Genomic DNA, 17,654 nt, shown 5'->3' on the forward strand with positions numbered 1-17,654 from the left:
AACTAGCCAGAAGTATAAAACGCTGAAATGAATTTCAACGCGTAATTGTAGCTTTCTAAACATTGTAACTTTCTAAACATATTGTTACATGTGTTAAAAACTTAAGTTCATAATGACCATAGAAGCGTTCATGGCCTTGCTATCCAGTAAAGATGAATGGCTGCAACAATGCACAAGAGCCAAGTCTATTCCAACCTTTTTGAAATTGGCAACCATTCTCAGATTTTGCACTAGGGATTGTCTCAAATGAGAATCGGGTACGAGAATGCACTCGGAATTTTTTCCACCTGATCTTTTCTGCAAGTTCCATTTGTTATAAACGGATTTAGTCCAATTTTTTAAACCAATCTTCCAAGCAGTTGTTTTGAATTCACGACCTTGGACCTATATGTAGGGTTCTTAAATTATATTGACTCAATTATTTTTATTTAACTTTGTTATTATGTTACTTTGAAATTTCTAATTTTAATTTGTTTTATACATTTAAATTTTCAATAATTGATTTTTCAAAAATTTTCATTATTATTCAATTTTGCATCATGAAAATATAACATTTTCTTTTAAATAATTTTTGTGTGGATATTAATTTTAATAAAATAAAGCATCCTACAATATATACGATAATACAAATAGTTTAAAATTACTGTTAGGTAGCAAAAAAGTAAAAGATAAACACAAAAAACTTACGTTTCAAACTATTTTCTTCTATTCGATACAGCGTCGACAACAAATTTCTATTCGCTTCAAAATTAGATACACAACGAAAATTTCGACAGAGATTTGATGTCATAATACCAATTTCAAATTCGATTTTCGATGTTCGATAGCCAGCGAAGATCGAAGATCGAAAAATGCTCATAATAGGGGCTCTAGTTTCATTCTTCGACATGCCTGGCTGTCTGGCAGCACCTTCTATATTCAATTGCAGGTAGCTTTCTTCGATAACACCTGTGCGATAAGTTTCGATTAGATATTGTGTTTTAGAGGGGAATGCGTGCACGTAAATGAAAACTGGTGGCTATTTAGAACGACAATACTGAAGAGATTTTCAACTTCCTGGTTAAAAAATCGTTTAGAGTGTAATTTGAATAACAAAATTGCGTGTTGTGGATGCAGAGGCTTTACCCGATTGTATCGGAGCCTAAAAGTGGAACAAAAGTAAGCACAGTCATTCGCGATCGCATAAGATTATGTTAAAACGTTCATTCATATATACATAATTTTTATGTACTTTTTATACTAAGGCTAAAGAGAATTAAGTAAATTTTTGGGTAATAGTATAGTTGAGGGGTCGACTGCTAATACGCTACCAAAAATATCGAGTGAGGTGTCAAAAGAAGCGTATTAATCTCGGGAACAATAATCCGAAGGCGGAAAAGAAAAATTTTATCTCTGTCTGGAGATATTTGCAGTTGAAGTTGGCGATTTCCATGTGGTTGTTGTTGTGTTCATACCCACAAAAAAAATTGTGCATCACCGTGGCGGTAGCCACGGTTATACCACACACTCGGACTTGGCATGGCGTAGCCCAGGGTTATCTTTTATAAGCGCGGCCGAAGGCCGCCAACGCAAAAAGGTGTTCTGCGCAAAAATACTATGGATCCGACCCCAGGTTTCGGAGGTACCCGTGGGTCTTTTTTCGGTTTTTCGTTAATATCTTTTTAATGCGTTAACATTTTTATTTTCCGCCATCGGATTATTAATACTGATGTCAAGACGCGTCGTTTGACACCTCTCGATATTTTTGGTAGCGTATTAGCAGTCGACCCCTCAACTAGACTATTACCAATTTTTGTGCAGTTTTTTATAAGATCTCCAGAGTTTAAGTAAGGAAACGATACTTCTGTGATTACTTAAAAAGGCCAATGGCGCTTGGAGCAACACAACAAAACTAAGAAAACAGTTTTTTTTTTTAACATTTTTTCGTTTCATTTTCGCCCATGCACATGTGTATGTATCTATATACAAAAATAGAGGTATTCAATAGTTTAGATTGGGGTCTGCTTGACAACCTCTGTTTTACATCTCTTTAAATATTGTTGTCTTCCAACAGAAATGGGGGTAATTCTTTACTTTAGCTGACAACTGTTAAAACTCGCCCAAAAATATCGGGAGAGGTGTCTAACGACGTGTCCTGACATCGGTATCAATCCGAAGGCGGAAAATAAAAATATACTAATGAAAACCCGAAAAAACCCTCCGAAACCAGGGTACATAGTATTTTTCGGCAGAACACCTCTCTCCGTTGGCGGCCTTTGGTAGGCTAACAAAAGCAGACATTTAATTTGTTCTTTCCTCCCACAAATTGTCATCATCCCAGCAAATCCTTGCAGCGTGAATGCGCCTTTTTCTGCTGCTCGGGGAAGGTATCGAAACCAATACGTGGGCTGTACGTGATCCCGGTCCAGAGAAATAGTTTTGCTGCGTTCGCCGGAAAATAATCTTTTAGCGGTCACACTCCAGTCAGTGGGTCACGTGTAAGGGATGGTTGGATCGGACGGTATGTTCTTGGCTAGACCCCATAACCCGACGTACTCGTAACTTTTACAAATCTTTTGTGGCTCCTTACTGTTTACGCCCAAGTGCGTCCCGTAGTCTGCGCCTTAGCGCGGGGTACCCAATGCTCACCCAGGGACGTCCAGTCCCAGGGCCATAACAGCACTTGCGTCCTGGCCTCCCTCAACTCAAGGCGTAGTTACCCGTCACTTACCCGCAAAGTGACGACATCTCCCCATTGCACTTCAGAATTCAGTAGTTAAACTGTAATGGTTTAGCTGGGAAGATCGCGGAGATTATTGATTTTAAGAAGCGGCCTAACATCCGCATTGATGCGATCCAAGAGACCAAACTCATGGCAAGATCTGCTTTGCAGACCTCATTTGGGTATAACGCCCACAGTAAACATCGCGAGTCCCCCAGCGGGTTAGGGGATCAGAATATACCCGCGGTAGGTATGCCTATCGTAAGAGGCGACTAAACTACCAGATTCAATGGGCTATTTGGCGCAACCCCGGGCGCAAAACCGAGAATTAACAAACCTGCATAAAAGAAAATAGAATCTTATAAAACTGCTCGAAATACTGGATTTTGGGACGAATATAACGTCATTAAGAAAATATATAAAAGAACCATAATTTATAAAAAAAAGAAATACATGGAAGATAGAGTAAATCATAACAATGGCGATATGAAACGTATGTGGAAGTGTCTAAAAGACCTCGTCGAGCTTAATGATGTTAAAAAACATATCACTAAAATTGTAATTAACGGTGAATGCCTGGAAAATGAATATGATATAGCTAATGCCCTAAATAACTTTTTTATACAAAGTATTTTTGAAATTAATGATAGCATCGAAGAAATTGTAAATGGGGATGAAATAAGCGCAAATCATAGTAATTTATTTGAAACATTTAAATTTACTGACATTGTAGTGGACGATATTATTATTATCACAAAATCACTTAAAAACAAATATGGCGGCTACAAGCTTATATCGGAGGGTGTCGTTAAAGATGCCATGACATATACTGCTAATTTCTACAAAGACATAATTAACGAATCCTTAAACAGCGGTATTGTACCTAGTTACTGGAAAATTTCAACAATAATACCTGTTGAAAAAGTAAAAAATACAATGAAACCTGAGGAACTACGTCCAATTAACACGTTACCTACAGATGAAAAAATTATCGAGACAGTGGTGAAGGATCAACTTGTGGCATACTTAGAGAAGCACAATGTGATTATCCCAGAACAATCGGGATTCAGGAAGAGCCATTCTTGTGAAACAGCGTTGAATATGGTAATTGCAGATTGGAAAGAAGACATGGCGGACAAAAAATTTACGGTGTCTGTCTTCTTGGATTTAAAACGGGCTTTTGAAACTGTCGATAGATCTGAGCTATTGGACGTTATGTTTAAAATTGGTATAAGAGGAAAGGCGTTGGAATGGTTCCGGAGTTATTTGGGTGGCAGAAAACAGAGAACGATAATTGGAAAGGAGGTTTCATCAGTGGTGGATGTTAACATTGGTTTACCACAAGGCTCGGTCTTGGCGCCAATATTGTTTACATTGTATATCAATGATATCAAAAGATGCTTAAAATATTGTAAAATACGTCTATTTGCGGATGATGCATTGCTTATCATAAGTGAAAAATATGCAGAATGTGCCATGCTGAAAGTACAAGAAGACCTGGACTCGCTATACAAATGGTTATGCCTTAGAAAACTGAAATTAAATGTCGAAAAAACTAAGTTCATGATATTTTGTAAAAACACTAATATCATAAGTAACAATAGTTTAAATAATATTACGCTGAAGGTAAAAAACATGGAAATCCAAAGAGTAGACAAAATTAAGTATTTAGGAGTTTTGATTGATGATAATCTAAATTTTGGAGAGCATGTAACTTATCTGGAAAGGAAAATTGCACAGAAAATAGGCTTCATGTATAGAACATGTAAACATATCAGTCAAAGTCATAAAATATTGGTATATCGTTCAATTATTGAACCACACTTTATTTATTGTCCTACTATTCTGCTATTAAGTAATGATATATATATTAAGAAACTTCAAATACAGCAAAACAAGGCAATGCGATTTATTTTAAAATGTCCTTCAAGAACGCCAAAATTTGTAATGCTCAATAGATTAAACTGGCTTAGTATTAAACAGTCAGTTAGTTATTTCACATTGAAATTTATACACCAACTTAGGTTAGGAATGTTACCGAATTACCTGAGTAGTAAAATACATTATAATCATGAAATCCACAATTATGGAACAAGAAATTGCAATAATATAAGACTGCCTAGAATAAGAACTGAGTTCGCCATAAGATCTCTTGAATATTTAGGGTATAAAATGTATAATGAGTTACCTTCTGATTTGAAAGACAGTGAAAATATTAGTAAGTTCAAAAAAAAATTGTTTTTATATTGTACGTCACTAAATGTGACATGAGTATTTATGTTTAATCTCTTATTTTAACCTAAACTAGGTCTTAAAGACCGTAATAATAAATAAATAAATAATAAACCCTTCAGGTTGGCAGCGCAATATATAGCTTCTCCAAACCCAACTGTCAGCCTAACATATCCGCGGAGAATCCTGTTTCAGTAACAGACGAGGCTATGGCGACCCCAAGCTCCTCTTGGAACTTGGGTGTGGTGGGAGCGAGGGAATGGCCTGAAGGCTTAATCTGGCCACATAAATCGTTCCCGAGATGGTCGGGCTAGCACCTTAATGGTGCTATGGTACCGGAGCGTACCGGATCTGTATCCGGCAAAGGACCATCACATCGATAACACCCCCCAAAGCCTTCGGGGAGCAACCTTATCGCTACAACAATAACAACAACAAAAGATCGCGGGAGCGGAAATGGAGGCGGTCTCGCGTTTATCACCCACCACTAAATGCAATATAATCTATTTGATCCCGACACCGGCCGCAAGGACAGTGTCTTGCAACGTCAAGGTACATCTGTCCGGTAGGGCGGTGTATATTTGGAAATCATCAACATCAAAAGCAGACGCCCCACTCGTATGGTAGGAAGCTGTCACTGTTTGCTAGATTTATCAATCGTGAGCACACGACTAGTAAATTGCGTCAACTGGCAGCCGATGGTAACATTGGCATCCGAACACCTACCCATACTCTTTTCGTTCGAGTGATATGCCGCCCTCATCACCACTGAAAAACACACTTTCATAAATTGGGATGTTATTGATATTAGAGACAAATTTTAAAGTTTACAAACGGCGATGGTTATTAGGACATGTCTCTGAATTTCACTTCATCAGCTAGCTTTTCGGGAGCTGATCATTGAACTCGAATCTCCAACATTCATACCAGTGCAAAGGCAGATGCATTAAGCTACTCAGCCATATGAGTGTCCCGTTGTTCGCTTTACAGTTGGTCTCTAAGAATTGCTTTTTTGTTTATATTGCTTTTATTTACCATTTAGGCACATACACTCTGTATGCTTATGAAAGCTTAGTAACATTTGTTTGGATTTTTACAGTATTTGTTTTAATACTTCCCCTGTTACTATTATATCAATATGATAATATGTATTTAATTAGCGAGCTTTGCTGTTGTTGTTGTTGTAGCAGTGATTCGCCCCACCTAACAGCCGCGACCGATCACAAATTGCGAGCTTTGCTCATATTACTTTATACATCATTCATCAGCTACCTTTTCGGGAACTGAGCATTGAACTCGAATCTCCAACATTCATACCTGTGCAAAGGCAGATAGATGCCTTTAGCTACTCAGTGATATGAATGTCCCAAGACAGTTTGTTCTATGTACCGGAGCGACTCGGGATTTTTCCCGACCAAGGACTGTCATTTCAGTGTAACCCCATTTAATTCGTTATGTCCTTTCCGCAGCGGGACTGCTCCATACTCTCCTGCTCCGGGCAGGTATCGAACCCAATTCGGGTCCGTCTCCTGACCCCGGAACTGAGAAATGGTTTTGCTGAGTTTGCTGGAAAAGAATCTTTTTAGGACGTTCATACTCTTGTCAGTGTGTCTCGTGCAAGGGATGGTTGCATAGGACAGGTTGTTCAGGGCTAGACCCTAAAACCAGACGTCCCCGTAATTTCTTTAAATCTTTTATGGCTCTCTGCTGTTCACGCCCAAGGGCGTCCCGTAGTCTGAATCGGGGTTGATTCTGTATAGATACGAGTTTAACCTGTTCAGTATCCAGAACGAAGTTGAGCAAGAGTGACCCGTGTTTCCCTGGGGAGTATGCGTTCCTCTTCCACAAGTTTTGGGTACTTTTCTTTGAGTACTGGATTCACCGGGCAATTCCTGACATAAAGGTCCGACGCCTGTTTGTGGAGTTCACCAAGGACCTGCTTGTGTCTGTTGGGATGCTCAGGTTTCCGGGTATTCAACAGGAACTGTTTGGTCAGCATCTCATTTCTCTCCCTGATGAGGAGTATTCTCGTCTCATTATGCAGATGGTGTTCTGGGGACATAAGAAGACAGCCCGTTGCAATTCTGAGATCAGTATTTTGGCAGGCCTGTAGATTTTTCCAGTGGGTAATTTTTAGGCTTGGCGGCCATATGTGTGACGCGTAGCACGTAATCGGCTGGCTAATTGCTTTGTATGTTGTTGTTGTTGTAGCAATGCTTTGTATGTAGTCATGAGCGTTTCTTTATCTTTTCGCCAGGTACTGCCAGCGAGGGATTTGAGGATTTTGTTACGGCTCTGAATTCTCGGAACAATTGCGGCTGCGTGCTCACCAAAATGTAGATCCTGATCAAACGTCACACCCAAGATTTTGGGGTGTAGGACAATCGGTAGCGTAGACCATCGACCTGGATGTTCAAAATGGTCGACATTTGGGACGTCCATGTTGTAAATAAGGTCGCGGAAGATTAAGTCGGTGATAATGCCAGGTTTCGCGAGGCGAAAAAACTGGAGAGATCAGGGAGGTAGCCGTTTATTTTATTGCATAGCTCATCGATTTTTGGGCCTGGGCCTGTGGCCATTATTGTGCAGTCATCGGCGTAGGAAACGATTGTGACTCCTTCCGGTGGTGAAGGTAGCTTAGATATGTAGAACTTAAACAAAAGTGGGGATAGGACACCACCCTGTGGCACCCCTTGTTTAATTCTCCTTGGTTTTGATGGTTCGTTTCTAAATTGCACCGATGCCTGCCGACCACCCAGATAATTTGCGGTCCACCTTTTAAGACATGGGGGAAGGGTAGACCCTTCCAGGTCTTGCAGTAACGAGCCATGGTTGACCGTATCAAAAGCTTTTGATAGGTCTAGCGCTACGGGTACTGTTCTATGGTGGGGGTATTGATTTAAACCGCAATGTATCTGGGTGCTAATGGCATTTAGCGCGGTGGTAATGCTATGGAGTTTTCTGAAGCCATAGCTGCAAGCGTCTTTGCTACTGGCGATAGGAGAGATATCGGACGATACGACTCTCCTATGTTAGCTGGTTTCCCAGGCTTTAGTAGCGGGACCACCTTGGCCATTTTCCATTTCTCGGGTATGACAAAGGTGGAAAGAGACAGGTTGAAGACATGCGCTAAATATTTTAAACCCTCTTTCCCTAGGCTTTTAAGCATCGGCATGGCTATGCCGTCTGGGCCCACTGCTTTATATAGTTTAGCGCGACCAATGGCGTGCTCAACCTCTTTAGAGGTGATGGTGATTGGTGACGCGCTGAATTTGTGTTTATGTGCGTGTCTATTGGCTCTCCGTCTATCTTTGTCGACCGAAGGATGCGTTATATATTGGCGGCAGAAACCGCTCGTTCATTTTTTCGCATCCGACAGCACTTTGTCGCCAAAGGCGATGGAAACTTTGTCTTTGTGCTTAGTCGGATTCGATAGGGACTTTACGGTGGACCAAAGTTTACCCACACCGGTAGAGAGGTTACAACCTCTTAGGTGCTCCTCCCATTTCGCCCGCTTTTTTTCGTCCACAAGCAATGTTGTTGTTGTTGTTGTTGTAGCAATGCTCGCCCCACCTAATAGCCGCGACCGATCACAAATTGTCATCAATATCCTCTAACGGGAGTCCAAGGAAACTTGCCGTTTCAACAGGGGTGGACCATAAGGAAAGGGGTGTTAGAGGCGTTGGTTCCACATTACAATTAAAGAGATGGTTGGTGTCATGTGGGGACACATTGCAAGCAGGGCATACATTTTGTATGTCGGGGTTGATTCTGGATAGGTAAGAGTTTAACCTGTTACAGTATCCAGAACGAAGTTGAGCAAGAGTGACACGCGTTTCCCTGGGGAGTATGCGTTCCTCTTCTGCGAGTTCTGGATATTTTTCTTCAAGTACTGGATTCACCGGGAAATTCCCGACAAAGGTCCGACGCCTGTCTATGGAGTTCACCAAGGACCTGCTTGTGTTTTTCCGCTTCATACGGCTGGGTTCTCAGGTGCCGTATTTCCTCAAAATGCTTACGGAGATGACTCCTTAGGCCCCTAGACGGTGCTGGTTCGTCAATCAGATGTCTGTTGGGATGCCCAGGTTTCTGGGTATTCAACAGAAACTGTTTGGTCAGCATCTCATTTCTCTCCCTGATGGGGAGTATTCTCGCCTCATTATGCAGATGGTGTTCTGGGGACATAAGAAGACAGCCCGTGGCGATTCTGAGAGCAGTATTTTGGCAGGCCTGTTGTTTCTTCCAGTGGGTGGTTTTTAGGCTTGGCGACCATATGGGTGACGCGTAGCACGTAATCGGCTGGCTAATTGCTTTGTATGTGGTCAAGAGCGTTTCTTTATCTTTTCCCCAGGTACTGCCAGCAAGGGATTTGAGGATTTTATTACGGCTCTGAATTCTTGGAACAATTGCGGTTGCGTGCGCACCAAAATGTAGATCCTGATCAAACGTCACACCCAAGATTTTGGGGTGTAGGACAGTCGGTAGCGTAGTGCCATCGACGTGGATGTTCAATATGGTCGACATTTGGGGCGTCCATGTTGTAAATAAGGTCGCGGAAGATTTAGTCGGTGACAATGCCAGGTTTCGCGAGGCGAAAAAACTGGAGAGATCAGGGAGATAGCCGTTTATTTTATTGCATAGCTCATCGATCTTCGGGCCTGGGCCTGTAGCCATTATTGTGCAGTCATCGGCGTAGGAAACGATTGTGACTCCTTCCGGTGGTGAAGGTAGCTTAGATATGTAGAAATTAAACAAATGCGGGGATAGGACACCACCCTGTGGCACCCCTTGTTTAATTCTCCTTTGTTTTGATGTTTCGTTTCTGAATTGCACCGATGCCTGCCGACCACCCAGATAATTTGCGGTCCACCTTTTAAGACATGGGGGAAGGGTAGACCCTTCCAGGTCTTGCAGTAACGAGCCATGGTTGACCGTATCAAAAGCTTTTGATAGGTCTAACGCTACGAGTACTGTTCTATGGTGGGGATATTGATTCAAACCGCAATTTATCTGGGTGCTAATGACATTTAGCGCGGAGGTAGTGCTATGGAGTTTTCTGAAGCCATGCTGATGAGGGGCTAGCTGCAAATGTGCTTGGAAATAAGGGAGCAAAATGGCTTCAAGCGTCTTTGCCACTGGCGATAGGAGAGATATCGGACGATATGACTCACCTACGTTAGCTGGTTTCCCAAGCTTTAGTAGCGAGACCACCTTGGCCATTTTCCATTTCTCGGGTATGACAAAGGTGGAAAGAGACAGGTTGAAGACATGCGCTAAATATTTGAAACCCTTTTTCCCTAGGTTTTTAAGCATCGGCATGGCTATGCCGTCTGGGCCCACTGCTTTGGATGGTTTAGCGCGACCAATGGCGTCCTCAACCTCTCTAGCGGTGATGGTAATTGGTGACGCGCTGAGTTTGTGTTTATGTGCGTGTCTATTGGCTCTCCGTCTATCTTTGTCGACCGTAGGATGCATTATATATTGTCGGCAGAAAGCGCTCGCGCATTTTTTCGCATCCGACAGCACCTTATCGCCAAAGGCGATGGAAACTTTGTCTTTGTGCTTAGTCGGATTCGATAGGGACTTTACGGTGGATCAAAGTTTACCTACACCGGTAGAGAGGTTACAACCTCTTAGGTGCTCTTCCCATTTCGCCCGCTTGTGTTCGTCCACAAGCAATCTGATGCGTTGGTTTATATCCCTTATTTGGGGGTCGCCTGGATCAAGCTGTCTTATAAGGTCGCGTTCCCTCGCTAAGCTCGCGGCCTCCGCCGGGAAGTGGGGCCGGATTTCGGGAATTCTCCCGGCGGGAATGAAATGTGCCGAGGCGGATTCAATGACCTTACGGAAGGTACGCTCCCCTTGGCGGGCATCAGTCGGGATAGGGAGGGCAGCAAAGCTGTTGTCTGTTGCAGATTTGTATTCTTCCCACTTTCCTTTTTTGAAGTTTATGAAAGTGCGTTTTTCGGTGACGATGAAGTCGGCGGTACGCTCGAACGAAATAAGTATGGGCAGGTGGTCGGATGCCAATGTTAGCATCGGCTGCCAGTTGACGCAGTTTACGAGTTCTGCGCTCACGATTGAGATATCTGGCGAGCTATGACAGCTTCCTACCATACGTGTGGGGGCGTCTCCGTTTATTGTGCAGAACGTCGTCTCGTCTATTTGATCCGCCAACATCTCACCCCTACTGTCCGCCCGCAAGTTTGAATGCCATAGGTCGTGATGGGCATTGAAATCGCCTAAGATAATGCGATTGTTGCCAGTGAGTAAGGCCTCGATATTAGGGCGGTATCCACTGGGGCAACAAGTGACAGGAGGGATGTAGATGTTGATGATTTCTAGATTTGCATCGCCTGACCGGACAGATAGGCCTTGACGTTCTAAGACATTGTCCCTGCGGTCGATGCCAGGATCAAATATATGATATTGCACAGAGTGGTGTATAATAAACGCGAGGCCGCCTCCATTTCCGCTCTCGCGGTCTTTCCTGTGGACATTATAACCAGAGCAGGTCTGCAATGCAGATCTTGCTGTGAGTTTAGTCTCTTGAATCGCAGCAATGCGGATGTTGTGCCGCTTCATAAAATCGACTATCTCCGTAATCTTCCCAGTTAGTCCATTACAGTTGAACTGCAGAATTCTGAAGTGCATGAGGGGTGACACCGCCACTCTAGGGGTAAGTGAGGGGTGACTACGCCTAGGTTGTGGAAGGCCAGGACGCAATTGCTGTTGTGGCCTTGGGACTGGGCGCCCTTGGGCAAGCATTGGGGTATTCGGATGATTTGGGTTTGTGACCTGGCAACATGGCGCGATGAAACCCGTCGGAGGGTTGCCGTCGCGGAGACCAGAACATCTAGGAAAGTGCACCACCCAAGGCAGGAGCTGCATTGGGCGGATGTCGCAAACATATATATTCTGTGCTGGCAAACGGTGCAAAAGGAGGTAGGGACTAAGAGTCTTTTTCCCTGACCTACACGATTGCTGCCGGAAAAGAGGGGGGAGAAGACGGGGGCAGGGGCTGATGCTCAGCATCGACTCTACTACGAAGGTAGTAGTTATGAGTGGTAGCAGCTGTTTGAGTTATTGGCGCCGTGGGGCGCGAGCAGCAGCGGGTACTTTTTGTGACTTGCTGAGCAGCGGGTCTGCTGGATGGTAGCGGGGGGGGGGGGGGGGGGGGAATATGTATATGGAAGGCAGAGTAATAATGGAAACAGCTGCAATAACGGAAACATGAAGCGGATGTGCAAGTGTCGGAAAGACCTCGCAGAGCTTACAGATAACAAAAAACATATCACTAAGATAGTAGCCAATTATTGTATCCTTTGTTAAGGTTACTAAAAAAATAATTTTTTTGGGTCTCAAGACCTTTATTATTATTTATTCACTAATTTAATTATTGGTCGTAAGACCTTACTTTGTTACTCACTTATTAAAACTAAACGTTTACAACTAACTGCTTACAACTGACTGCTTGATAATAAACTTAAATTTGAAGATCATATAAATTATACAATTAAAAAAGTAGCTAATAAAATAGGAGTGATGCAGAGAACAACTAAATTCATTCAAAAATACTACAAAATAATCTTATATAAATCAGTTATAGAACCGCACTTCGTGTACTGCCCGTCCATTCTATTCACAATATCGGATAAAGAAGTAGACAAGCTCCAAAAGCTTCAAAATAGATGCATGAGATTTATTCTTCAGAAACCTAGGGATACACGAACGGCTGACATGTTGAAGACTTTAGACTGGTTAAGTGTAAAACAAAAGATTTTTTTCCACTCCATGAAATTCATATTTAATATCAAACATGGCAATGTACCTGAGTATTTAAATAAAAATATAGCATTAGTTGAGCAAACTCACAACATAAATACGAGAATTTCAAATTGCCGTTTTTTATAACTGAAATTGATCAACAGAGCATTTTCTACAAGGGTCTGAAAAGTTACAATGATCTGCCTATGGATATAAAAAGTTGCAACCAAATAACAGTATTTAAAACAAATTTATATGAATATTGTAAAACCTTAGCTATAAGATAAAAAACTGTAATATTTTAAAATTTACGAATTAGGCTTCTGGCCGTAATAAATAAATAATCTAATCTAATCTAATACATGGCGAATGCCTCGATAATGAGTATCATATAGCTAACGCCCTAAACAACTTTTTTTGTACAGAGCATAGTCGAAATTAGTGATAGTATCGAAGAAATGCCTACTGCATCCGAACTAAACGTTGATCGCTCGATCGCAATAGAACTGTGGTTTGGGCGGCAGCTGTCGATACTGACGTCACTAGGTGCTATGGGTATAGAAAATCGACCGCTATATTCCGTAGTCAAAAATAGACTAACACTTTATTCACATTCCTTCTTACTATCTATATGTAATTACAGTTAGGTATAATGTATGTATGTTTGTGTTATGTGGTGGCCTGATTTAACAGGGAAATTCCAAGAGAGTTGGTATTCAGTATTTATGTAAATTTGTATGTGAGAGCATATAGAGTAAAGCTAATATAATACAGTGTTGCATTAAAGCGCATGTAATATACCTAAGATAAGCTGTATACATTCTGCGGGCTTAGGTACATGTATTTCATGTTATGCGCGCCACAATACTCCCCCTCTAGTGAAGATGTTAACGAAATCGTATTGGCAATCGCACAATTCTACCGGACCTTGCTGTTTTCGCTTCGCTGTCTGCTGGTAGTAAATTTGAGTTTGAACCGGTGGCATCCTCTTTCGTTTTATCTTTCTTTTGTTTTTGTTTTTGTCGTTCATTCTCTGTAGGGGATTGTGCGTTGTTGTGGTCGCAGAGAAAAGCCGCTTTCAATCTGTCAATTGAAATGTTGACGATTCTGTTAAACAATTTTACTTTGAAGTATTTTTCACAGCGTTCGACCACCTCAAATGGTCCTTCGTAGGATGGTTCAAGTGGAGATTTTACGCGGTCCACTCGCACGAAAACGAATTTTGCTTCCTTAAGTTTCGGTTGTAAAAAAGTTGAAGGAGTGCTATGGTGTGTCGGCGGCGAGGGTCGTAGCGCTTGCATTGCCTTGCGTAACTTTTCAACAAACTCTGCTTCACTGGCATCACGTGTTGATTTTTGTAAAAATTCGCCGGGAAGTCTGAGTGGGGCGCCATATACCATCTCTGCGGTGCTGGTACCTATATCTTGCTTTGGCGTTGAGCGCAATCCAAGTAGCACCAGTGGTAAAATGAAACTCCAGTCGTTTGAAGCGTAGCTCTTGATAGCTGATTTTAATGTTCGGTGCCAGCGTTCAATAACGCCGTTGGATTGGGGGTGATACGCTGTTGTTCGTAGGTGCTTTACGCCGAGCATTTGTGTGAGTTCTTTAAAAAGTGCTGATTCGAATTGTCGTCCCAAGTCAGTTGTTATTCTTAGCGGCACACCATATGCAGCGATCCATCCACTGACGAGCCCCAAACGCAACGCTCTCTGCTGTGATTTCTGCCAACTTGTGTTAGATGATATAATGAATATCGCAAAAGCTTTTAAAAATAAATATGGCGGAGAAAAGCTTTTATCTGAGGGTGTTTTCAAGGATTCCATGATGTACATTGGTAACTTTTACAAAGACATAATAAATGAGTCCCTAAATAATGGCATTGTTCCAAACTGCTGGAAAGTTTCAACAATAGTATCTGTGGAAAAAGTAAAAAATACAGTGAAACCGAAGGAGCTACGGCCAATCAATACGTTACCCTCAGATGAGAAAATTATGGAAATGGTGGTGAATAATCAATTGGTGGCATACCTAGAAAAGCACAAAGTTATTATACCAGAACAGTCTGGATTCAGGAAGAGCCATTCTGTTGAAACAGCACTCAACATGGTTATTGCAGAATGGAAAGAAGATATATCAGATAAAAAAGTTGTGGTGTCTGTCTTCTTAGACTTGAAACGGGCCTTTGAAACAATTGATAGACGGGAATTGTTGACTGTTTTGTTCAAAACTGGGGTCAGAGGAAAGACTTTGGAATGGTTCCGAAGTTATCTCAGTGACAGAAAGCAAAGGACGGTAATTGGAAACGCAGTATCATCGGTTGTGGATGTAGATATCGGATTGCCACAAGGTTCACTACTTGCACCGATACTATTTACAATGTACATAAATGATATAAAAAAAGCCGTGACCGATCACAAATTGTCACCAATATCCTCTAACGGGAGTCCAAGGAAACTTGCTGTGTCAACAGGGGTGGACCATAATGAAAGGGGTTTTAGAGGCGTTGGTTGGTGTCATGTGGGGACACATTGCAGGCGGGGCATACATTTTGTATGTCGGGGTTGATTCTGTATAGGTAAGAGTTTAACCTGTTACAGTATCCAGAACGAAGTTGAGCAAGAGTGACCCGTGTTTAGCTGGGGAGTATGCGTTCCTCTTCCACAAGTTTTGGGTACTTTTCTTTGAGTACTGGATTCACCGGGCAATTCCTGACATAAAGGTCCGACACCTGTTTGTGGAGTTCACCAAGGACCTGCTTGTGTTATTTTGCTTCATACGGCTGGGTTCTCAGGTGCCGTATTTCCTCAAAATACTTGCGGAGATGACTCCTTAAGCGCCTAGGCGGTGTTGGCTCATCAATCAGATGTTTGTTTGTATAGTGTTAACTACTTTGTACTCTACTTTAATTTTTAAAATAATTTTTAATGTAGTTTTTATGCTAACTTAAAATTTTTGAATAACTTCAAAAAAAAAAAGAAAATTCTAATTAGTTGGAAAATATTTAAACTAAAAAATAAGTAAAAATAAATTTTATATTTCAAAGCGAAAATAAAAGAGTTTTTTTAAATATCAACCTGAATGTTGATATATTGGCGATTCTACCAACGGACCTAAATTTTTATATAAGTCTATATGTGATACAATTACTGAATGTGACGCTTTACGTATCGCAAAGCTATTGACCAATTCAATACCGCAAATAGAAGTGCAACTAAGTGACGTGCTACCAAAGAAAATTTGTTTTAGTTGCTTAAACCAATTACAAAACTATCCCTCCATATTTGTTATAATTAAAATAGCATTATACAGTACGCGCTGAAGAATTAACTTAATCAAAAAAAACAAAAAAAAAAATAAAAATTTAATAAATTGCACTATTGAAATTCTTATGCATATACTATAACTATGTTTGTGTTCCCTATACATTTGTGGACAGGAAGCAATACAACAACATTCTGTGCAAATTTCATATAACAGTCGCTGTAAATTATATATATATTAAACATTAAAACAAAAAATAATTGTTGAAAATCAAATTAAAAACACAAAAGTACGTATAACAGAAATTTACTAGTAGACATTCTATAATTTTTATGCAACATAAACAAAAATACAAAATAAAATTTGCCTACGATTTGTTAATTAATAAATAACTCTAAAAATGTGTGTGCAAATAAAAAAAAAAAATTTGCAACATAATACTCTTAAAAGCAACGATTGGGTTATCCAAGCCACAACAACAAAAGCTACTACAACAATTTTGCACGCAATACACACAAGAAAAGATTTAAAATGAAGACATCACGATGAAAATGAAGAGATTTATAAAGAAAAAAACAAGGCATTGCATATTTTTTAAAACCATTGCGACATCAAACAATACAGATATTAATTTAAGAAATTTTTCAACAATCATCAATCAACTACTTATTAATTTTAATATTTTTGTATTAAATTTAATTTTATGTAAGTATAATTTTTTTTAATATTAAATTAAAAAATTTTCAATTATAATTTAAATTAAAATTTTAAACCTTTTAAATTTTCAAATTTATTTTAAGATTATTTTTATATTTTAACAATTTTAATATAAATTATTTAAAATTATTTATTTTTTTTTTATATATAAAAATAAATATTTTATTTAAATTGTTAACTCCCTTTCCAAAGAAATTCTTAAATATTTTCTAATTTTCAAATTATTAATTTAATTTTTTTTTTCATATGGTTCTACGTTCACCAATACGAACTCGTAATTTTACAAATTCAGAAAATCAAAATAACAACTATACAAATAACACAATGACTTACAATACAACTCAAAATTCCTATTGTCGAAAATAAATTTTCAAAATTACTTAATTAATTTCCATCTATTACCTGTGAACCAGATTATATTAACAAAGTTAAACACCATACGGTTCACAGAATAGAAACAAAAGGTATTTTACCATTTTCGAAACCTAGACGCCTTGATCCAATCAAACTTAAAATTGCTAAAGCTGAATTTGAATTTTTGGTCAAAACGCGTATATGCAGACCCTCAAATTCTCCAATTGCATCTCCACTTCATCTCGTTCCTAAAAAAGAACCAAATGATTGGAGACCTTGCGGAGACTATCGAAGACTTAATTTTATTACTACACCAGATCGGTATCCTTTACCACATATCCACGATTTAACAATTGATTTAAAAAACAAACAATTTTTTTCCAAAATTGATCTAGTGCGTGCTTACCACCAAATTCCAATGGCAGAAGAAGACATTCATAAAACTGCAATAACTACCCCTTTTGGAATGTTTGAATTCGTAAGAATGCCTTTCGGTTTACGAAACAGTGCTCAAACTTTCCAACGCTTTATTAATGAAGTATTTTCTGATTTCGATTTTGTATTTACATACATTGATGACATTCTTATTGCCAGTGATAATGAAGATCAACATATAAATCAT

General features: G+C 40.0%; 1 protein-coding gene across 2 annotated transcripts in view; it reads left to right on the plus strand.

The window, feature by feature from the left end:
• Positions 1-938: 938 nt before the first annotated feature.
• mrj (DnaJ heat shock protein family (Hsp40) member B6 mrj) overlaps positions 939-17,654 on the plus strand; it is a 260,059-nt gene continuing 243,343 nt past the window's right edge. The window contains exon 1 of one of the 2 annotated variants that reach the window (XM_067773135.1): positions 939-1,158. The gene's annotated coding sequence lies outside the window, so the exon portion shown is untranslated. The remainder of the gene's footprint in view (positions 1,159-17,654) is intronic. The other variant, XM_067773136.1, reaches the window with a different exon arrangement.

Source organism: Eurosta solidaginis, chromosome 3 (genome assembly GCF_040869045.1).
Source record: "Eurosta solidaginis isolate ZX-2024a chromosome 3, ASM4086904v1, whole genome shotgun sequence".
Lineage (NCBI taxonomy): Eukaryota > Metazoa > Arthropoda > Insecta > Diptera > Tephritidae > Eurosta > Eurosta solidaginis.